The sequence below is a fragment of the Chrysochloris asiatica genome, unplaced genomic scaffold, assembly GCF_000296735.1.
Source record: "Chrysochloris asiatica unplaced genomic scaffold, ChrAsi1.0 scaffold00018, whole genome shotgun sequence".
Taxonomy (NCBI): domain Eukaryota; kingdom Metazoa; phylum Chordata; class Mammalia; order Afrosoricida; family Chrysochloridae; genus Chrysochloris; species Chrysochloris asiatica.
This window is the reverse complement of record NW_006408536.1, coordinates 28,867,408-28,892,361: the sequence shown is the minus strand read 5'-3', so window position 1 is coordinate 28,892,361 and position 24,954 is coordinate 28,867,408.

The window sequence follows — 24,954 nt, the reverse complement described above, 5'->3', positions numbered from 1 at the left end:
ATCATCCACTGAGAACCCTGTGGAGCACAGTTCTACTCTGACACACATGGGGCACCATGAGTGGGATCTACTTATGAAAAATCATCCACTGAGAACCCTGTGGGGCACAGTTCTACTCTGATACACATCATGAGTGGAGTCTCTTTATGAAAAACCAGCCACTAGAAACCCTGTGGTGCATAATTCCACTGTAACACACGTGGGGGTGCCATGAGTGGAATGTATATGAAAGCCCTGTGGAGTACATTTCTCCTGTGACACACGCAGTGGTACCATGACTTAGTTAGAGTTGACTTGAAAACAGCTAGGCTAGAGGTCAGACTGCTTCATTAGTACAGCCTCTGCTTCCATCAACACCACTTGCTCTGAGTTTCCTGTTGTTGTCAGGTGCTGTGGGGTCAGTTCCAACACACAGCGACCCTGTGCATACCAGAACAAACACTGTCCGGTCCCATGCCATCCTCACAATTGTTATTATGCTTGAACCCACTGCAGCTGCCACCATGTCAATCCAACTTCTTGGGAATCTTCTTTTTCACTGACAATCCACTTTACCAAGCATGATGTCCTTCTCTAGGGACTGGTCCCTCCTGATAACATGTCTGAAATATGGGACAAAGTCTCACCATGCTGTTTTCTGCAGAACATTCTGGCTGTACTTCTTCCAACATGGATTTGTTTGTTCCTCTGGAAGTCTATGGCGCTTTGAACATTCTCCACCAATACCACCATTCAAATGCATCAGTTCCTTTCTGGCCTCTATTCATTGTGCCTCTTTCACATGCATATGAGGCAACTGAAAATATGTGACTTGGGTCAGGCACATCTTTCGTCCTCAAACTGATATTTTTATTCTGTAATACTTTCGAGAGGTCTTGTACAGCAAGTCTGTCGAATGCAATCGGTTGTTTGATTTCTTGACTGCTGTTTCCATGAACGTTGATTGTGGATCCAAGCAAAATGAAGTCTTTGGCAACTTCAATCTTCTCTTCATTTATCATGATGTTATTTATTGGTCCACTTGTGAGGATTTTTGCTTTCTTTACTTTAAGATACAATCCATATTGAAGGTCGTAGTCTTTCATCTTCATTAGTAAGTATTTTAAGTCTTTCATGTTCATCTGTAAGTATTTTAAGTCCTCTTCACTTTCAGCAAGCAAGATTGTATCAACTGCATATCGTAGGTTGTTAATGAGTCTTCCTCTCTTCTTGACACCGCGTTGTTCCTCTTCAAATAATTCAGATTATGTGTTCAGCATACATATTGAATAAGAATGATGGGAAAATACAGCCCTGGCACACACTCTTACTGATTTAAACCATTCAGTGTATCCTTGTTCCTCATCAGCACAATTAAATGTTCTGGGATACTCGTTACCTGCAGTGTTATCCATAGTTTGTCATGGTCTACACAGTCAAAAGTCTTTGCATAGTCAATAAAGCACAAATACATCTTTCTAGTATTCTCTGTTTTCAGCCAAGATTAATCTGACATCAGCAATGATCTCCCTCATTCCATGTCTTCTGAATCTGGCTTGAATTTCTGGCAGTTTGCTGTTGATGTAATGTTACAACCATTTCTTGAATTCTCTTCAGCAAAATTTGACTTACATGTGATATTAATGGTATTGTTCCATGATATCTGCATTCCATTGGGTCATCTCTGTTTTGAATGGGCACAGATGTGGATCTTCTGCAGTTAGTTTGGCCAGGGAGCTTTACTCCAAATCTCTTGGCATAGATGAGTACGTGGCTGCAGCGCTGCCCCAGTTTGTTAAAACATTTGTATTCTGCCAATTCCATGCTCTTCACCACTACCTTTAATGCTGCTTGGATGTCTTCCTGCACTACCTTTGGTTATTGGTTATATGCTATCTGTGGAAGTGGTTGAACATCAACTGTTTCTTTTCAGCACCATGACTACGTGTATTCTAGCCATATTCTTCAGATGCATTCTCCATAGTCAATATTTTACCCATGTTATTGTTTTTAATTGCCATCAACTTAGTTCTGACTCATAGTGACCCTGTACAGAGTTTCTGAGGAATGAATGGTGGTTTTGAACCACCAACCTTTCTGTTCAAACCGACTTTACAGTTCAGTGCTTATCCTACAGCGCCACACCAGAACTCCATAGAGTCCTTTAATATTTAAAGTCAAGGCTAGAATTTTTTCTTCAGTTCTTTCAGCTTGAGAAACGTTGAGAATGTTCTTCCCTTTTAGTTTTCTAACTCCAGGTCTTTGCACGTTTCAGTCTAATACTTGACTTTGTCTTCTTGAGCTATCATGTAAAATTTTCCATTCTGCTTTGACTTCCTCATTTCTTCCACTTGCTTTAGCTTCTCTATGCTCAAGAGTAAGTTCTGACATCCATTTTGATCTTTTCTTTCTTTTAACATACTTTTTTTTTTTAATTGTGAACTGAGTGATAGTTTACATGGGTTACATATAGTTTACATCAGTTGTGCATCATCATTCAACAGTATTTGCTTCCATTCCCTCTGTTTTTGGGTGAGGAGATGTACACAAAAGCACTCAGGATTATATAATCATTTAAACAACCAAAGGGCACATTCTGCAAGTCTGCCTCATGGCCTCCAGCACTTAGTCCTTCTTCCATGAGTCTAGAGTCCTCAGCTGCTCTCCCTCTCTCCATGTCCTCATCTCTGCCTCCATCTCTAGTGTCACTGCTTCTCTGGATAAGGTCCCACATTTCACTTGTACTCTTCTCCCTTGATGGTCCTAAGGTCCTCTGTTCCTGGACTGTAAGACTAACTATTCCCCTGTTTCTGTTACAAAACTTCTACCTTTACAGTTCTAACAGTCACAATTAACCACTATTGAATCGTAAGAATCTTATCCCCATCTCTTTTCACCAGACTCATCTAGACAAGACGAAAACTATTCAGTGGGCACTCTATCTTTCTCCGCACACTCTGAAACTAAACTCCCTCTTGAAAACTTGTAAGCCAGTCACTTAGTGCCTTTACCGAGCGCTTAATTTTAGGTAGCCAATGCTGAAGTTGCCCATCCCTATCAACCCTGTATGCAGAGGGGGTAGGATTGATACTTGATGTGAAGACTCCTTCCCTCTTAGTTGGTATTTTGAGTTACTACATCCTTAAATATATGTCAAGTTCATCAAATGGTAGCAATTTACACTCGTTCTTTTATCGAAAAAAGTTTTTTTTGTGGTGTTATTTTTTTAATCTTTAGTTGAGTTCTGATCATCACACCATCAAGGCTAGGTCAAATGGGTACAATCTGCAAGTTTAGGTGTTCTTGTGCATCTCCCCTCACTTCATATCTGCTGGTTGCTTGCTTCACTTTCAGCTATAGTCCTCCATGCTGTGTCTCTTGTCCATGGGCTCAGGAGTCCCCAGGTCTCCCATACTTTGGACCAACCAGCCCTTCCTCTTCTCTTTCTCATCTCCAGGTCAACGGGAGTCTATGGAATGTGGTTGAACTCAGCCCATTTCTGCATTGCTGCCTTTCCCCCTCTTCTACTCACCAGTAGACCAATGTGGTCACCAGCAAGCTTATATGCCTGCTCATGTGTTCCCTTTCAGTTTCAGTATCTTTCTTATTTTTTTAATGACCTTTTCTTCCTTTTTGTTTGATATTCTTGATGTCATCCCACAATTCTTCTGGTCTTCAGTCATTAGTGTCTAATATATCAAATCTGTTGTTGAGATGATCTCTAAATTCAGGTGAGATGTACTCGAGGTTTTATTTTAGTTATCAATGACTTGTTTTAATTTTCTACGGCTTCAGCCCAAACTTGAATATGAGCAATTCCACAGTTGGCTTCTGGCCTTATTTTGACTTAAGATGTGAGCTTTTCCACCCTGTCTTCCCACAGACATAGCCAATTGAATTCTAGTGTATTCCATCTGGTAAGCTCCATGTGTACAGTTTTATGTTGTATAAAAAAGGTATTTGCAACGAATAACTCATTGGTCTTGCAAAATTCTATCACATAAGAGGAAGGGGTGGTTGGTCTGAAGTGTAGTGAGACTTGGGGATTCCTGAGCCCACGGACAAAGACCTAGCCTTGGAGGGCTACAGTTGAGAGTGAGGTGTCCAGTTGATATGTGAGGGGAGATGCAGAAGAATGTCCAAACTTGTAGATAGTACCCATCTGACCTAGCTTCAATAGCTTGATGATCAGAACTCGACTGTTGTTGTTGTGATGTTGTGAAGTGCCATCGAGTCGGTTCTGACCCTTAGCGACCCTGTATAGAGTTTCTGAGGAGCAGCTGGTGAGCTTGAACCACCGACCTTGCAGTGCAAACAGCTTTGCAGTCTGGCGCATTAACCCACAGCGCCACACCAGGACTCCAGAACTCGACTAGAGGAAGATAAAAGAAATATTTCCATGGAGAGATTGAACAGCTGAGGACCTAGACTCATGGAAAGATTCCAGCATATGCCCTGTGATTGTTTTAAACGAGTATGTATCCCTGTGTGTGTGTGTGTTTGTTTTTGTACATCAAAGAAAAAAAAGGAGGTGGGTTATTGATAAAAGAAATTATCTATGATGGTTTGGGGGAAGGAGGAAATGATACATGCAGTAGAGGACAGGCACACATTGACATGGGTGACGGGGCAAGCAATATACAAGTGGAGGGCGGTTGGCAGAGGACAGATGAGAGTGGTGGGAGGTGCAGGGAGGAATACAGCAGTTGGAGGGAATAGAAGTCAATGCTGTTGGCTGCTGGTGCATGGAGGGGATTGCAACCATATAATGAAGTATATGACTGATTGAAGGTAAAACTGATAATGTGCTCTGTGAACCTTCACTCAATTCACAAAAAAGCTAAAAAAACAAAAACAATGCTGCTAAAAAAACTGAAGTTTCTAATCATCTGAATTAAAAAAAAAAATCTATCATATGATCTCCAGCATCATTTCTTCCATCAAAGCCATACTTTTTGACTACTGATCCTTCCTCTTTGTTTCCAACCTTCACATTCTAATCACCAGCAATTATCAATGCATCTTGACTGCATTTTTAAATTTTTTTAGTCAATTTCAGACTAAAGAAGTTGGTAGAATTCTTCATTTTCCTCATCACTGGCTTTAGTGCTTGGTGCATAAATTTGAATAATAGTGGTATTAACTGATCTTCCTTGTAGGCATATGAATATTATTTTATCACAGATAACATCGTACATCAAGAAAGATCTTGAAATGTTCTTTCGATGCCATTTGTATTCCATATCTTTTCTGGCACAGTAAACTATATGATTGTCACATTCAAAAAAGCCAATACCAGTCCATTTCCGCTCACTAACGTCTAGGAAAACAATCTTTATGCATTCCATTTCATTTTGACATCTTCCAATTTTCCTAGCTTCATACTTCACTCATTCCATGTTCCCATTGTTAACGGATGTTTATAGCTGTTTCTTTTCATTGTGAGTTGTGCCCCATCAATAAATAAAGTTAGGAAAGCGTTACTCCATTCTTGTCATTAAGGTCAACTCTACTTTGAGGAGGCAGCTTTTCCCCAGTCATATTTTGAGTGCCTTCCAACCTGAGGGGCTTATCTTCCAGCACTGTATCTGACACCATTTTGCTAATCTTCACAATGTTTTCATCTTCCAGCATTGTATCTGTGCTATTGTATATTGTGCTATTCATAAGGTTCCCAGCAGCTAAACATTCAGAAGTACTCTGCCTCACCTTCTTCCTAGTTTGGAAGCTCCGCTGAAACTTGTCCACTATGGTGACCCTGCTGGAATTAAAAATACTGGTGGCATAGCTTCCAGGATCACAGCAACAGGCAAGTCACCACACAATGACAAACTGACAGACGAGTGTTGGCTGAGCCTCCTGGCTCTCTCTATAAAGGTGCTTGGGATGTCACTGTAGTTGTTGTTTGTAGGTTCCATGGAGTCAGTTCTGACTCATAGTGACCGTATATGTAACATAATGAAAATGAAACACTGCCATCCTTGAAATCATTCCTCAGCTTGAGCCCACTGTGGTAGCTACTGTGCCAATTCATTTCCTTGAAGGTTTTTTCCTAGTTCTATTGAGGAAGGACTGTTGGGACGACACTGGAGCCACCTGTTTAACCTAGGAGATTCACTCCATCTCTAGATTCTACGGTCCCATGTTCTAGCAGGACCACACAGTGTTTCATTCCATTGTGCATGGAGTCATCGTGACTTGACGACCAACTTGATGGCAGCTAACAACCAGCACAACCTACTTGCCTGCTTGTGGAGAATGTGGCAGGAGAAGGAAGTTGGAACTTTAAGATGAGCGCCACATAGCTGGCTTCCAGGGAAATCCCAGCTTCAAACATGCCATCTGATGTCAGGCCAAGTGACCAGTATCTGACTTGAGAACGGGGATATAAGCTCATGGGGTATTGATGGTTGGCTGCAGGTTTGTCATTATGTATTCTCCGCTTCAGTAGCCAAACAATAGAGCTGATTTTGTTTTTTGTTTTTAATCTCGACAAAATGTTTTAAGGTGTTTTCCACACAGAGATAATTAAACCAGAAAAGAATTCACTCTAAAATATGCACATTCCTCTGAAAGTTGAGTATAATTTTTGCTTGCAAACGAGCACGCAAGATCTAAATGGAGAGAATCCACAGTAAGGCTCTCAGCCTTTTCAGAGTTGTAATTGTAATTGCTGAGATGAATGTTGATGCTGATTTGGCAACAGCATCATAATTGACCCTAAATTTTCTCTTGTTTTTACAATGATTTCTATAATCCTGAAGACAGTTTGAGAGCTGAAGTGAAGTTTCCCCACAAAATGTCCAACTTGCTTTGGTCCTTTGATGTAGTTCATATTCAAAGCTATTGATCAGAATAATCAGTTCTCATCCAGTCAATTCCAACTTATGGTGGCCCCATGTATGTCAGAGTAGAACTGTGCCCCACAGGGTCCTCAGTGGATGATTTTTCATAAGGAGATTCCACTCATGGTGTTCCGTGTGTGTCAGAGTAGAACTGTGCTCCACAGGGTTCTCAGTGGATGATTTTTTTGTAAGTAGATTCCACTCATGGTGCCCCTGTGTGTGTCAGAGTAGAACTGTGCCCCACAGGGTTTTCAGTGGATGATTTTTCATAAGTGGATCCCACTCATGGTGCCCCCGTGTGTGTCAGAGTAGAACTGTGCTCCACAGGGTCCTCAATGAATGATTTTTCATAAGTAGATTCCACTCATGGTACCCCATGTGTGTCAGAGTAGAACTGTGCCCCACAGGGTTCTTAGTGGATGAGTTTTCATAAGTAGAGTCCACTCATGGTGTCCCGTGTGTGTCAGAGTAGAACTGTGCCCCACAGGGTTCTCAGTGGATGATTTTTCATAAGTAGATCTCACTCATGGTGCCCCCATGTGTGTCAGAGTAGAACTGTGCTCCACAGGGTTCTCAGCAGGTGGTTTTTCAGAAGTAGATTGCTAGACATTTCTTCCCAGGTCTCTCTGGATGGGCTTGAACCACCAACCTCTCATGTCTGTGTGCATTAACCATTTGCACCATACAGAGATTTCATCTATTAAAGTGTTAAGATAAAAGTGGTTCTAAGGGATCTCCATAAAACATCTGTTATTCCACATATGGAGTCCTGGGGTGGCACATACATGAACAAGATCCAAAATAGAGAGCTATTTACATGTCAATATCAACCAAACCTAACCAGTTTCCATTCAGTTGATTCCAACTCATGGAGACCCCATGTGTGTCAGAGTAGAACTCTGCTTCATTAGGTGTTAGAGGCTGATTGTTTTGGAAGCTGGTCACCAGACCTTTCTTCTGAGGTATCTCTGGGTAGATTTTCAGTTAGTAGCTGAGTCTAACTCTGCCACCTGGGGACTCCTCTGTGTTAATACACAGATACGTTCACTCACTTGGAGCTGCTGAAATGAGACCTCTGAAACCACTTCTCACTATTTGTGTTAGACTCAAAGTGGTTTTAAGGAGTCCTGGTGTGGTGCTGGTGGTTAATGTGCTGGACTGCAAAGTCAGTTTGAACCAAAAGGTCAGCAGTTCAAGCTCACCAGCTGCTCCTTGGAAACCCAACACAGTGTCGCTATGGGTCGGAACCGACTCAATGGCACTAACAAAACAGAGTGGCACTGTAAGATCAGCAGTAGACTACTAACCACAAGGTCGGCAGTTCAAACCCACCAGCTGCTACACAGAAACCCTTCATAGGGTCACAATGAGTCAGAACCAACTCAATAGCACTTAACAACAACAACATTATTCCACTGTATGCTTGTTATGAAACTAGTTACTAGGACGCCGTTTGAACTTCTTGACCCACTCAAACTAACAGAAGGAAATAGTCTTGTTTATAGTCAAATTCCTCATGGAAACGCCTGCAAACATTTCAGGTCAACAAGTCTAGAAAAATAACCAGTATTGTAAAGTAAGAAAAATATAATGTAAGTTGTTTATATATTTTCTGGGTTCTTGAAAATATTCAATTTGTTAAATATCAAAGTTGCCCTGGTGGTCCATTGGGTTAAGTGTTGGACTGTTAACCCAGATGTTGGTGGTTCAAACCTGCCAGCAGCTCTGTGGGAGAACACTTTTACGGCCGCAGAAGCTGGTGGAGCAGTTGTGTCTCTCCTCAGGGTGGCTGAGTCAGCACAGACTGGACGGCAGCGTAGGGTCAACGATTCCTTCCACAACCGAGTCTAAGCCAAACCCCTGGCTCTTGTCAATATGATGGGGTCTAGGGTTAGATTGCTTCCCCCCTCCCCAATGCTGGTTTCCAGTGAAGACCACACATGATGGAACTTAGTTCATGTGACTGTGTTCACACCCTGATAGAGCCAACATTTTCACTTTCACTGTCTGCATTTATTTCACAACTTTAGGAGCCTCTTGAACTCTTTTTTGCTGTACTTTCTTTCCTTCCTTGTCAAAGCCCACCCTCAAGGATTCTTCTGTAATCCTTCACTGCTAACCGTGTGAATAAGTGTAAGTCAAAGTGGCAACAATCTCAAATCTAGCCTCTCCTAATTTTGTCAATAAAGTTTTATTGAAACGCAGCCAACTGACATATTGCCCACGGTGTTGCTTACTTCAGAAGCCTCATCAGGAAAGAACAATCAATATTAAAGAACATCAGGTTTGGTCAAACAGAAGTTTGGTGAGAACAAAGAAAACCCTCCATGAGACGGACTGACCACAACTATGGCCTCAGACACCAGGAGAAGGGGGAAGAAGGGGCGGGCTCCAGCAACACTCATCCTGGTCTGGGTTAGGGCTCAGTGACTTGAGATAATGCCACCGTAACTGACAACCGCTTCTGAGCAACCTCTTCAGACGTGAGTGGTTCTAACACCGACTAGGCTGTTGCTGTTAGGTGCCATCCAGTCCATACCAACTCACAGCATCCAATGCACAACAGAAGGAAACAGTGTCCAGTCCTGCGACCACCTCAAAATCACTGCTACACTTGAGCCCATTACTGCTGCCATTGTGCTAAGCCATCTCACTGGGGGTCTTCCTCTTTTTCTCGGACCCTCCACTTTACCCAAGCATGATATCCTTCTCCAAGGACTGGTCCTTTCTGATAACATGTTTGAAGTATGAGAGACGAAGTCTGGCCATCCTGGCTTCTAGGGGGCATTCGGACTGTACTTCTTCCAAAACAGATTAGTTTGTTCTTTTGGCTGTCTGTGGTGCTTTCAATATTCTTCTCCAAAACCATAATTCAAACGCACCAATTCTTCTATGGTCTTCCTTATTGTCCAACGTCACATGCATATGAGGTTATTGAAAATACCATGGCTTAGCTCAGGCGCACCTTAGTCCTCAAACTGACATCTTTACTCTTCAACATTTTAAAGAGGTCTTTAAACATAGACTATATATTCTGCAAAGCCCAAAATGTTTATTATGTGGTCTGTCTTCCTTATCTAGTACTATTGTAACAAAAATTATCCCCACAGTTTTAGGAGACTAGAAGTCCAAATTCAGGGCAAGAGTCATACATAAGGGAAGGCCTTGTCTCTCTGTCAGCTCGTGTGTGTGTGTGGGTGGGGGGGGAGGCTTGTCTCCTTTAAGACCTGCTGTTCCTTCAAGATCTCCATGTGTCTTGTCATCAGTCTACTCCTGAGTCTAGGATGTTCTCAGCACAGAGACTCCAGGTCCTTGTCACCTTTCAGTATCTGTAGGCCTGCTGTTTCTTGGAGATCTCCAGGGGTCTTACCATCAATCTTCCCCTGTGTCTAGGATGTTCTCAGCACAGAGACTCCAGGTCCTTGTCACCTTTCAGTATCTGTAGGCCTGCTGTTTCTTGGAGATCTCCAAGGGTCTTGCCATCAATCTTCCCCTGTGTCTAGGAGGTCCTCAATGCAGGGAATCTTGGGTCAAGGACATTCTCTACTCCTTGCTCCTCTTTCTTGGTAGTGGTGAGGGCTCTCCTCTTATGTCTTGTAAGAAAAAAGGTGTGTTCAGTAAGGGTATGGCTTGAGAAAGGCTGTGACTCAAGTAAAGTACGACTCCTTGTAAGGCTGTGACTTAAGACACACCCCATACAGATGCTGCCTCAGTGACGCACACACCACAAACTGGAAAGTAACTCAGAACGGAGGATGACCACAGAATACTGGGAATCAGGGAGTAGCCAAGTTGACATGCATCTTAGGGACACAGTTGAACCCAGGACAACAGTCCCTTACAGAAAAGTGTGCAGACTCTGCTTTCAGACTTCTGTCTCAGTGCAAGCAAAACCAAATAAATAATCCCAGGCCAGGCTTCTGCCTCACTTGAAATTTTTAGGACACCGGGCAGTAAGTAGCACATAGCCGTGTGAGAGGTCAACAGACCCAGAGTCCACATGTTGTTGTTGCACAGTGCTGTCGAGTTACTTCCAACTCACAGTGACCCTGTAGAAGGTTTCCAAGGAGCAGCTGGTAGGCTCGGACCACCCACCTTGGGGTTACCAGTCCAATGCTTACACTATAGCGCCATACCTGGACTCCTCAAAACCACTTTGAGTCTAACACAAATAGCGAGAAGTAGTTTCAGAGGTCTCATTTCAGCAGCTCCAAGTGAGCAAATGTATCTGTATATTAACACAGAGGAGTTCCTGGGTGGCACAGTTAGCAGACTTGGCTATGAACTGAAAGGGTGTAGTCTACCTAGAGACACCTCAGAAGAAAGGTCTGGTGATCAATTTCCAAAACAATCAGCCTCTAAACACGTAACACACAGTCTACTCTGACACACATGGGGAGTCCACGAGTTGGAATCAACTGGATGTAAACAGGTTTTGTTTATATTTATATATAAATATCTCTCTATTTTGGATCATGATCATTTCTGTGCTCGTAATCTCAGCTATTAGTTTGTTTCAGGACATGCAAAATACTTACTTATTCCCAAACCTTACATTTTAAGAGAGATGTTTTAGGGAATAGTAACTAAAGTTTCATTTGCAAAGTTAAGTAGTTGACTGATGGTGCTTGTCTACCATGTGTGGGTTTCCTGAGTTATCCCTAAAATTGCTATTGTTCGCTAAGGAACAATCTGGTCCAGGCGTCACAGACTCCAAACCTATAAATTGCAGTGTTAGAAGCCGAGATGAAGTTCTTCCTCCATCTCCAATGAGTGTTTCCTCTCTCCTAACTCCTGCAGCTGTTCCTGTTTTTAGGATGATGAAGAAGCAAAGCCTATTACAGAACCCAAACAGGGTGTAATTACTGCTTTTTTCACTTACAAATAAAACTCTTGATCATTCGCTTCGTGGTCATCCTGTCTCAGATCTCTGGGCACCTGCCAATGCTGTTGAGTTGGTTCCAACTCATAGAGACCCTGTATAGGAGTTCCAACGAGTGACTTGGTGAGTTTGAATCGCCGATTTTGTAGTTCAGTCCAGTACATTGTGCTACAATGCCACCCTAGTAGCACCTCTAACAGGGAAGAAAGTAAATGACAAAGAAAGTTGACCAACTGTGTTTGGGATTACATGATTTCTGGAGAATTTGTGGAGTATCTGTATTCAAAAGACCAAGTCCAACTGCCTCCTCATGACCATCTGAATTGTGGGTGCAGTGTGACCCCCATGGAACGTGGGCCCACATACTCGAGTGAGGATGTGTCTCAAAACACGTGTGCCAAGCAAATAGAAAGAGTCTAGGTCCTGGTGTGGGTCTGTAGGATCAGCACTGGACTGTGAACCGCAAGGCCTGCTGTTCAAACCCACAAGCTGCTCCTTGGACAGCCTATACAGGGTCGCTATGAGTCGGAGCCCACTCAATGGCACTAACAACAACAACAGGTCAATATACACAATGGCCTAGATTGGACTGCAGTGAATTGCAATGAAAAAAATATTCAACAAATCTTCAGTGTGCACCTACAATGTACCAGGCATAGTTCTAAGCTCTCCAAGAATACAGTTGCCAATAATGGAACAAAAACTCCCCACTCAAGAGGAATTTCCAGTGAGGCTGCTTGGGCTTCCTCAGAACACGATAGCTTGGGTTCTAAGAAGATCCATTTCAGGTGACAGGAAGTGGAAGGGTGGCCATGGAAACTGGCCCGACGTCACCTCTGTTGTATTTAATTATTGAAAGGAATCAGGGCAGCCACCCAGCAACAACCGGGGAGGTCAGAGAGCTCAGTGAGGGGAGGGTCAAAGGGCTCGAGGCCCTCTGTGGGTCAGGCATGATGGGAGGTGCTCCTGCGCAAAGCCTCTGCAGACAACAGTGGGCTGTGAGGCCAGCGGTGGAGTGAGGGCATGTGCTGTGGCTACGTGGAGGAGGGACTGCGGCTGTTTCATAAGGAGAAAGTATAAGCAGTAAACACAAGGCACATACAAACTAACAGACCAAATGACAATGCGATGCTGAACTCTGCTTACATGTTGAGACTGGAGCCAGTAACACCAACTCTGCTGCCTGGAGACTCCTCGTGCGGCTCTGATGGCCCCAACTCCGTCGCTCTTGTCAGGCTGTTGTTGTTGGGTGCTGTTGCGTTGACTCTGACTCACAGTGACCCTGTGTGGCCAGCAGACCTGCCCCAGAGGGTTTCCCAGACTGTCCTATTCACAGCAGTAGCTTGCCAGGTGAGTTCAAACCAACCATTCAGTTAGCCGCTGAGCACTTAGCTGCAGCGTCACAGCACAGTTAGGTAAACCCAAACACCCACCAGAAGTCACCAGACCTCTCCTTCTCACTCTGCCAGAGAGACGGTGTTTTCGTAATGAGGGGAGCTTATGACAGAGGTGACACCCCAGTGGCCTCCCATCAGATGTGACCAAGCAGATATGAACAGCTCTTATGAGACTGTCACAAACAAGCTGTGATTTTTTAGAATCTCTAGACAGGAGGGCGAGAGGCCAGAGCAGAGGAAGAATCACAACTTGACGCTAAATGTCATTTGAGACCAGCCCACCTAAAGCCTAAAATACTGAACTGTCTGAGCAGCAACAGTGTAGAAGATTAAACGTCTTTCGTCTGGGATGTCTAATGGGAATGAGTTTTCTAGACGATTTCAGAAACACAAGAAGGCGGGTGTGTTTATGTGTGTGTGTTGGGGGGCGATAGATACCGTACTCTGAAACATTTTTCTTCTCTGTGAAGTTAGGGTGTTACTCTGAAGTACAGATAGGAAAGGGCATTAGAGAACAAAACATGTTAAAGACTTCAGAGTTTTAGGGAGATAGAAAAACACCCAGTTCCCGGAGGCCCCGAATGTAAAAATATGGAAGGATCTAAAAATAATGCAGGAACAATTCAGTGCACACAAGACAGCAGAGAATAAGATGTTATTCAAAAGATCACTCTTCCAAATTAAAGCTCATTTTAGGAAAGGATTTATTTCCCAAGTCTCTGGTGGCACATTCTGTTAGATGCTGTCAGATACTACCAAAAGGCTGGAAGTTTGAGCACATCCAGGGCACCTCAGAAGAAAGGCCTGGCTGCCTACTTCCCCAAACTCAGCCATTGGGAACCCTGTGGAGCACAGTTCTGCTCTGGCATATGCAGGTAACTGTAAGATGGGTTTAACTCAAGTGGAACTGCTTCTTCTTCCACCAAGGCCTTTCCACACATCCTAGTCCTAAGTGAAGGAAGGCGCTGGACCCTGACATAAGGGACAGTTCTGAGGCCTTGAAGATGCACTGAGAATAGAGCAACTCCTGGCTAGCTTTCTTTGCTAGCCTCTGAAGTTGTCCAGCAGCCCAGGTACCCGTTCCACATGTCTGCGGAAAGGCAAACCTTCCATTCTGACAAGCTGCTTCCCTCACTGGGGTTTTGCAGAAAGGGTTAAACTTGGCTTACTGTAGAATCCGTAAAGGCAACAATGCATGCTTCGTTTCTTTATTCTCCAAGGCGGGAAATCGTCCTCATCACTGATGATTAACTTTCTATCGATTCTGTTGTGTGCTCACTCGAACTTTAGAAAGCTGATTTTTAAAGTAAGATAAGATTTTGGACGGTATTTAATAAAGACACAGGCATCCAACCCATGGTGGGGAGTGGGGATCAAATCTTTAATACCTCTGCAGGCAGCACCGTGCAGTGGAAAATCTCTATCATTAGTGATATTTGTATAGAAACAACGTCTACAATACAACAAAGTCCATGACTCCACACACAAGTCGTTACCATCATGGGTCTTTCAAAAAATGTTCTTTGGGTCAGAAGCGTTTTTTTTCTAAGAGTGAAAAATGAAAGCATAAAAAATGATTTGCTAGTGAGTCTCAGTTGAAGTGGAATCAATCTGCATTTCCGCTCACTGCTGGCCCTTTTTGCTGCTCTCTTTCCTGCAAGGACAAGGCCGAGAGTATGTGGATGTTGACCAAACTAGAAGGAGGAGAGCAATAACACACCACACTATTGGAAATTAGAGCTAGTTTTCGTCCTTATTTAGAAAACATCTCTTTCCGTCCTCCCCACAAAACCCTGTTGTGCTACAATTGTTTTCTTGGTTTTTTTTACAGGCAATGACAAACTTACTTATATAAGATAGAGCTCCCAGCAGAGTTTACTAGTCGTGCTATGCTATTCTCTAGTTTAGAAAGAGGTTAGTTAGGGAGTATTTTCACCAAGAAACTGACACTAATTGGTGATGAAGGTGGTAGACAAAATATGCACCATCAGGAAGCAGGAAGTGTCATGGGAAAACCATGCAGCACTGCACATGGATCTGGGTTGCTTCTTACTCTGTTACTGCTCGAGGAGACCTAGAATAATTTCCACAACGCAAACTCGGCCTCCCTTCAGTTTTCACTGCTCCGTAGCAGAACTGTGAGAACCTGTAGGGTGCAAACGCTCTCACTGGTGGAACGGAAAACAATGACTGGATGAAGTCTGGTGGCTGTTACTAGCCATCGAGTAAGCTCCAACCAATGGACACCCATGCACAATAGGAGGCCCACACCATCAAGACTGCTGGGATGCCCAGGTCCATTGCTGTAACACTGCAGATTCTTGAGTGCCTTCCAGCTGTTTGGCGTGTCCAAACCTCATTCAGTGAGCTCTGTGATGAGGCTAGGAACCATTCACAGCCAGTGAATGGGGTTAGGGTTAAACGGGATGTGCATCCAGTCTCTGCCAGGTTCCATAGGACAGTGTGGGGTTGGAGGGGGCACAGGCTGAACAAGATCTTCTCAGAGCAAGCAGCTCCTTCCAGGGCCTTCAAAGCCTACCCTCCTTCTCTTGGGACGTGCTTTTTTAGCCTGAAGTATGGAGCTCGGTAGGATTCAGTCATCCTGTACCCAGCACACACAGTGGTGGGCACTGAGGGAGGTGTGAGGGATAGTCCCTCCCTGTGAAGACTTCCCAGCTCTGGAAGACAGCAATTGCACTAATGAGACCCATATGGGGACAAGCGTAGGTACGCACTCATTCTCTGCACCTGACTGCGAAAAGACAGGGTATCTGTGTGCTTAAGGTGTAGTACGGTATAGGAAGTGGCTATTATAAAGGCAGCGAGAGAAGAATTAAAGAGGAGATCAGAAAGTAACTGTCTTAGTTCTCTTACTGCTGCTATAACAGAAATGCTCACAATAATAATCCGAAGCCGAAGTGCCCGCGTGAGGGGAAGGCTTTCTCTATCTGTTGGCCGTGGGGGGAAGGCTTTCTCTCTCTGTTGGCCGTGGGGGGAAGGCTTTCACTCTCTGTTGGCCGTGGGGGGAAGGCTTTCTCTCTCTGTTGGCCGTCGGGGGAAGGCTTTCTCTCTCTGTTGGCCGTGGGGGGAGTTTTGTTGTCTCTTCTGAACCTCTGCTCCTGGACAATCCTCACGTGGCTCGCCACGGCTCTTCCCATCTCTGCTTCTCTCCCTGCTTGTTTTACCTCCTTTGTATCTCAGAAGAGATGGACTCAAAACACTCTCCACTAGTCCCACATCACTAACCCAACAAAGGCAACCTATTTCCAAGCAGAGAAGTTAGGATTTACAGCGCATGTTTTCGGAAGACACAATTCAATCTTAAAGACATAGTAACTTCAAGTCAGTTTGTAGGGGGCAGTCAGGATTTGGATTTTTACTCTGAGCAAGTGTAAGCTTCCTTTAGAAGACTTATGCAGACAGCGGTCCAGGGTAGAAGCAAGAGGACCAATAGGGAGGCTTTTGCAATAATCCAGTTGAGGGGTCATGTGGTAGCAGTGGGGATGGTGAGCAGCAAGTTGAATTCTGGGCAACACATATTTTAAAGATGGACCATTATGACAGTTTAGACGTGGGTGTGGCAGGTAAAGGGAGGGAGAAGTCGAGGATGACATCCAATATTTTGTCTGACAACAGGGAAACATCATCATCATTAACTGGGGTGCTGTTAGATCACAATCAATCTATTCCTGGGGTTCTCTGTGAGCTCCTTCTAAAGACTAAAAGAGGCACCGTGGCTCCTTTAGGGGAGAACGATGTGGCCGTCTGTTCTTGTAATGATTTAGCCTTGGAAGCCCTGGAGGGCAGTTCTACGCTGTCCTGTTGTTGTTGCTATGTGCTGTGGAGTCGGTTCTGACTCATAGTGACCCTATACAGGGTTTCCCAGACTGTAAATCTTTACAGGAGCAGAAAGCTTCATCTTTCTCCCACGGCCAGCTGATAGTTTCGAACTGCTGACCCTGAGGTTAGCAGCCCAATTCGTAATCACTACGCTACCAGAGCACCTTACTCTGTCCTAGAGCATTGTTATGTGTCCACTCAGAGGCAAATGGTGGTGGTAGAATGAGAATAAACAAGGCAGGAAAGACAATCAGAAATCATGGAGGAAATCACACTTGGGGTGGTATCTCAACTTCAATGTGACTTTTATGGTCTTAGATGAGAATGACATTAAAAAAGGAAGGAAACAGAACGTTGAGTAGAACTGTGCTCCATAAGGCTCCATAAGGTTTCAGCGGTTGACTTTTCAGAAGTAGATGACTCGGCCTTTCTTCAAGGCAACTCACAGTAGACTTAAACCTCCAATTTGTGGATTCGTAGCAGAATTTAACCATTTGTCCCACCACGGGGCTCCAAAATGGGCTTAAACTAATTCCGTCTCTGAGTGACCCTGGACAGCGTAACCAAGGTTGTACAGCTTTACTAGGGGAGTAGAAAGCCTCATCTTTTTCCCATGGAGAGCTGGTGAGTTTGAACTGTCGATCTTACAGTTAGCAGTTCAGTACTTAACCCATAGTGTCACCACTCTGAAAATGCACTAACTAGGTCGTGCACTCTCCTATGTCAACAGGGTCATGTCAAGGGCATAGGGGGAAAACACAGCATCATCCCATGATAGTAGTAGCAGATCCTTAGCCCTGATGTCACTACAGAAGTGGTGGTGGGAGGAGACACCTGGCCCAGACCAAAACATACTCAGCTACCACAAATTACTGTGGTGACACTTGTGTGTCAGAGCGAGTGAGGGACAGAAATACTGCCAACTAATTGAGTTTTGGAGTCCTGGGGTAGCGCTGTGGGTTAATGTGCCAGATGCAAAGTCAGTTTGAACCTCAAGGTTGGTAGTTCAAGCTCACCAGCCACTACTCGGAAACCCTATACAGCGAAGCTATAGGTCGGAACCGACTCGACGGCACTTAACAACGGCAAATGAACTTTAAAAAATATAGTATAGGACAAATTTTCAAAAATTTGCATGTAATATTGAGCCCATGATTTACTGCAGGGTTGGGGAATGTCTGGCCAGTGGGCCGTATAAGGCCCGGGAAATCATTTAGTCTGGCCATGCCAAGGCAATCACAGTTCTAGTCTTTACGTTGTTGTTAAGTGCCATCGAGTCGGTTCCAACTCATAGTGACCCTGTATAGGGTTTCCGAGGAGTCAATCTTGCACTTCAAACTGACCTTGCCGTCCAGCGCACAAACCTGCAGCACCAAAACATCACGTTGTGTTGTTGTTGTTGTTAAGTGCCGTCGAGTTGATTCCGACCCATAGCGACCCTGTATAGGGTTTCCAAGGAGCCGCTGGTGACTTTGAACCGCCGACCTTGAAGTTCAAACGACTTTGCAGTCTGATGCATTAACCCACAGGGCCACATGTTGATTAAATGTTTAACCAAATATGACAGGCTTATTTTTAAGTTGATAATTGTTTGTAGCCCGTGAAGGATGTTATAAATTTTGACAGAATAAAGGTTCCCCAGCCCTGCTTAATGCCAGTGGTAGGAACTGACTTTACTAGTACTTCTGTTTTGAATTTAAGTTTCGATCCACTTTCACAGAGGCAAAGAGTTGTAGAATGAAGTACAACAAGAATTAAACAAAAATGGATACATATGTGAATTTTCCAAATAAAAACTAACCATCCATTTACCATCAGAACATGGAATGTATGAAATACGAATTTAGGAAAATTGGAAGTTGTGAAAAATTAAATGGAATGCTGAAGACCAATCTCCTAGGCGTTAGTGAGCTGAAATGGGCTGGTATTGGCCATTCTAATTCAGACAATCTTATGATTTACTGTGCTAGGAAGAACAAGTTCTAGAGGAATGACATCACATTCATCAACAAAAAGAGCATTAAAGACCTAGCTTGAAGTACAATGCTGTGTTTGATAGAATAATATCCATATGCCTACAAGGAAGACCACTTAATACCACTATTATTCAAATTTACATACAAATCACTAAAGCCAGTGACGCTGAAATGAAAGAATTCTACCAACTGCTTCAGTCTGAAATCAATCAAACATGCAACCAAGATGTATCGATAACAACTGGTGATTGGAATGCAGACATTGGACGGATCAGTAGCTGGATGTTGGAAATCGCATGATAGAATTTTAAATAAGGCCAACAATTTGTTCATTGCAAATACCTTTCTCAAACAACATGAACCTCATCAGGTGGAAGACATAGAAATCAAATTGACTACATATGTAGAAAAAGCTCAATATCATCAACTAGATGGCACTTAACAACAACAAAGCTAATGAACTTCATTCCACAACATGCCATAAAGTTAGACTCGCATTCTTATTGCCGGAAAACATGTGACCGTGTCAAGTGGGATTATTTTTGTTTTGCTTTTGTTGTTTGGGAACTTCCTTGACCTAGGCTGATGGGAATAGTCATTTTGTTGCTAAGGGAATGTTTTTAATTTGTAATATTCATTCATGATAGTTACAGTTTATAGGTTCTTTCTTTTTAAAAATAAAACAAAGGAGCTCTGGTAGCGGCATGGTTATGAGTCCGGCTGCTAACCTCAAGGTCAGCAGTTCAAAATTAACAGCTGTTCGTGGGAAAAAGATGAGACTTTCTGCTCCCATATGGATTTACAGCCTCAAAAAACCTAGGCAGGGTTACTATGAGTCGGAACTGACTCCATGGCACACTACCACCCAAAACAAATCAAAACATTTTTATTGTGAACTGAGTGAAGGTTTACAGAGCAAATCATCAGTTTTACATGTCACAAATTACACACTTTATTTCATCACAATAATTGCAATCCCCTCCGCGTAACCAACTGTTAGCAGTATTAAAGTTGGTGTTTTCTTTTTAAGGTTCCGTCCTAAATCTAAGAATTTCCCCCACAATGGGTAATCTATCTTTTTTTTTTTTTTGTATAAATAAGGGAAAAAATTATGATTATGTAAGCACTCAAAGTCAACCACTCAAGGATCCTTTCTGGGGGAAAAATAAGTAAATTCTCTTGAAAACTATAATACAAATAACTGTTAATAGGGAGGGAAGTACTACATCAGAAATAATGGTGCATAATTAGGCCAGTAACATTGATAATTAATATTACGTGATAATAAGGCTACAGTTGAGAAGTATAATAAATGTTATTAATGTGTTCTTAAATGAGAGGACGTGTAATATCACAGTCTAATTGATTGCAATAGCACATAAGAAGTGACTTGTGGTGTCCAACCGTTTCCAGAGGGAGCATATGACCAAGATCCAATGATCCTGATGGAAGAAGCCCAAGGTGCACTGAAGGCATTGGCAAAAAACAAGGCTCCTGGAACTGATGGAATACAAATTGAAATCTTTCAACTGATGGAATACAAATTGAAATCTTTCAACAAACAGATGAAGCCCTGAAGGCACTCACTCATCTATGACATGAAATCTGGAAGACAACTACCTGATCAACTGACTGTGTCCATTCCAAAGAGAGGTGACCCAAGCGAATGCAGAAACCATCAGACAACATCATTAATATCACATACAAGTAAAATCCTGCTAAAGATAATTTTTAAATGGCTGTAATGGTACATTTACAAAGAACTGCCAAAGGTTCAAGCTGTATTCAGATGAGGACATGGAACCAGGGATGTAATTGCTGACGTCAGATGAATTTTGGCTAAAAGTAGACAATACCAGAAAGATGTTTACCTGTGCTTTACTGACCACACCAAAAGCTTTCGATTGTATGGATCATGACAAGTTATGGACAACATTGAGACGAATGAGTATTCCAGAACACTTAATTGTGCTCATGAGGAACCTGTACATAGACTAAGAGGCAGTTGTTCAAACAGAACAAGGGAACACTGAATAGTTGAAAATTAGGAAAGGTGTGCTCCAGGGTTGTATTCTTTCACCATACTGTGTGCTGAGCACATAATCCAAAAAACTGGATTATATGAAGAAGACATGGCATCAGGATTTGGAGGAAGACTCATTAACAACCTGCATTAGCAACAATGTGCGGATGATACAACCTTGCTTGCTGAGACTGAAAAGGACTTAAATACTGAAGAAGATAAAAGACCACAGCCTTCTGCATGGGTTGCACCTTAATGTAAAAAAAAGCAAAGTCCTCACCACTGGACCAATAAACAACATCAAGAAAAGTGTTTCTCCATTTTCTCCAATTTTCTCCATTTGAAGTTGTCAAAGATTTCATTTTGCTCAGATCAATCATCAACACTCATGGAAGCAGCAGCCAAACAGCATATTACATCAGGCAAATCTGCTACACAAGACAAGTGTTCAAGAGCAAAGACTTGAGGACTAAGGTGCGCCTGACCCAAGCCATGGTATTTTCAATAACCTCATACCCATGCAAAAGTTGGACAGTAAATAAGGAAAACTGTAGAAGAATTGATGCATTTGAGTTATGGTGTTGGAGGAGTAAATTAAAAGTACCAGGGACTGCCAGAGAACAAACAGATCTGTGTTGGAAGAAGTACAGCCAGAGCGCTTCTTGGAGGCCAGGATGGCCAAACTTTGTCTCTCATACTTTGGACATATTATCAGGAAGAACCAGTTCCTGGAGAAGGATATCATGTTTGGTGGAGGGTCGGAAAAAAAGAGGAAGACCCCCAATGAGATGGGTTGGCACAGTGGCGGAAGTGATGGGCTGAAGTCTAGCAGCGACTGTGAGGTTGGCACTGGACTGAGCAGTGTTTTGTTCTGTTATGCATAGAGTCGCTACAAGTCAGTAGCAACTCGATGTCACCTAACAATAACATTGTCCTTTTACTACATTGCACTAGATGAAAATACATTTCAAAGAGGGGGTCTACATTTATAAGTCAGTTTCTCCACCCCTTTACACAGAAAATGACTTTTCTCTTGATTCTGACAGATACTACATGCGTAAGTACCCAAGTGATAAGAAAAGCCAAGCGTGTCCCCCTCTCCATTTCTATTGAACACTGTTTAAGATCAGGCGCCTTTTTTGTTTTTAATCTCAGTAAACACAGTCTCCTTCCCAGCCACTAATAACATTAATCAAGGCAGTCTTTTATGCCATTGAAATGAATGCATTTTCCTTTACACACACAGGACAATGCAGATGATCTGTAGAGACTGGATATTTATCACTGTGACATATTTCTGTTATCACACAGCCATTATTTAGCCATTGATTCAGGGAAGCAAACTGCTTGGGACAGATATCAAGATAGGGTGGTGGCAGCATATAGAAATAAATCAGCTTGTGGAAACTCAAAAACACTTCCCCCGCCCACTTTCTATTTTATTTCCAGAGATTACTTCTGTGGCTTAGGGCCATACTTAACATTCAGATTCAACATCTGTAGCTTTTCATGTGAGAAGGTAGCTTTTCACATATTCTCTAGGTATACAATGCATTTCAGGAAATCAAATTAATGAGCTCAACAGACTCTTTCTGTTAGAACTAGGTTTGCATACATTCAAATATCTAAGAGAAAAAAGGACTTTGTCTTCATATTTGCCCGTGTCTAATTTATTTTGGTGGCTTGGTACGTAACCATGTTCCAAATCTGTCTGTGGAGATCCAACAGCAAAGGAAAGCCAATTATTTATCAAACTCTGGACATAGGAAATGTGAGAGCAAATATGTGTTTACAACATCGACTCTATCAGAAGTACTGATGAGCAGAAAATCTCCAAATGTGAGGAAGAAATGTCACAGACATTCCAGTAAATGCACACATAATCACATAGGAAACACAAGTTACCCCTGGGCAGCTGTTAGCATCTATTGTCCATCTAACTAAAAGTGAACCCAGACACAGTGATGGCCACCTGCTTCAGGCATTCCTTTCTGGGGGTTATTTTACACCCAGGACTAGAAAATGATTCCCATCCACAGGTCAACTCTGACCCATTGCCTGTCTTTGTCAATAATGTTGGACGGACACACACCCAGCCCATTTGTTGATGCACCATCTAACACAGGACGCCTGAAACATGAACTATCTGGCCCTTGAGAATGATGTCTGTGACGTCTGTCACAGGCCAGGACTGAACAAATACATGAGGACAGTGGGCTCCAGGGCAGAATTCTCCCCTTCCATGTGTGGCACTGTGCAAGATCAGTAGTTCAAACCCACCAGTCGCTCCTCAGTAACCCTATACAGGGTCACTAAAAGTCAGAACCAGCTCAACAGCACTTAACAGCAAAACAGAAGCATACGAGAGACCCAGGTTCAATTACTGACCAGTGCATTCCATGACAGCCACCACCTGTCTGTCAGTGAAGCTTTGTGTGTTAGAACCAGACTGTTGAGCAGGTTTCAACGGAGCTTTTAGACTAAGACAGACTAGGAAGAAAAGTCTGGCAATTTTCTTCTGAAAATCAGCCAATGAAAACCCTCTGGATCACAAAGGTCCAAACTACAGCCCATCCTGGAGATGGCCCAGAACTGGGCGAGGTTTCATTTTATTCTGTGTGGGGTCGTTATGAATCGAGGGTCCACTCCTCAGCAAATAACAACAGCAGAAACATATGGGAGACTGCTCTGCTCCCACTACCATATGATGATATGTTAGGGTCCTCCCCATCAGCCAGCAAGGCCGTGTCAGGGTCTGTCTGGGGGTCTTTCCTAGGGCTCAGATGTTGTTGTTGTTGTTGTTAGGTGCCATCGAGTAGGTACTGAATCATAGCGACCTTATGCACAGCAAAATGAAACACTGCCCGATCCTGGGTCAACCTCACTATTGTTGCCACACTTGAGCCCATTGATACTGCCACTTGGCCAATCCATCTCGTTGGGGGTCTTCCTCTTTTTCTCTGACCCTCCACCTTACCAAACATGATATCATTCTCCAGTGACTGGTCCCTCCTGACAATATGTCCGAAGTATGAGAGATAAAGTTTGGCCATCCTGGCCTCAATGAGGCCTGCCATCTCAGTCCCTCCCTTCTCTCTTGTGGTTTGACCTTGGCAGTGTCACCTGCCCATGGAACAAGACTTTTTCTTTCAATATTCACCAGTTCTAGCATTATCTGCATAAATATGCCCTTTGTTCTACACTTGGACAAGCAGCGAATCAAATTTTTGTTGGCAACATGAGAAACTTGATTAGAATCAATAATATAAAACAGTTGTCAACAAGTAAAAACGCTTCCAACAAGCACTGTGCAGCCGTGTTGGATAAATGGATATAGTCTTGATTTATTAGGGAATGGATGAATGTATAGCAAAAGGTATTGATTTTTCAGGGATTTTTTTTTCATAGGTACTGGTAGTATACAATTGATTTAGTGGGCCATTAGGATTGTTATGGTCCTAAGCATTTTTAAATTACCTTTGTTGTTTCTCCAGTAATCTCTGAGTTATTTAGGAGTGCATTTTTGAATTTCCAGGCACATCAGTTTTTATTAACTATCGTTTTACTGTTGATGTCCAATTTATTGCCTTTGGTCACTCATTTATACTTGGGGTACATGCCTATGCATGCATAATACATTAAACTTGTTAATGTCACTTTTTAAAGCTTTTACATGGTTTCTAATACTGTTATCTTGATCTATCCATTTCTGACAAAAGCTTGTTAAACTCAAACTTATGATGAATGTCTCAGCATAATGATGTCAGCTTTCATTTCTGATGTTCAAAGTGCATAGTTTCAAACCATTGTATCTTCTTGGCGGATTTGCCCTTTTGTGTATATAATGCCCCATCCCATTTCACCAAGAAGAATAATCACTGTATTAAATATCCTATGCTTTCTTTTAATTTGCATTTTCCTTGGCTTTGTGTTAATTGTGATTTTATACTTGTAGTAGCTACCTTCTTGCACACCGAGGGTTGTTGTTGTTGTTGTTGTTACGTGCTGTGGA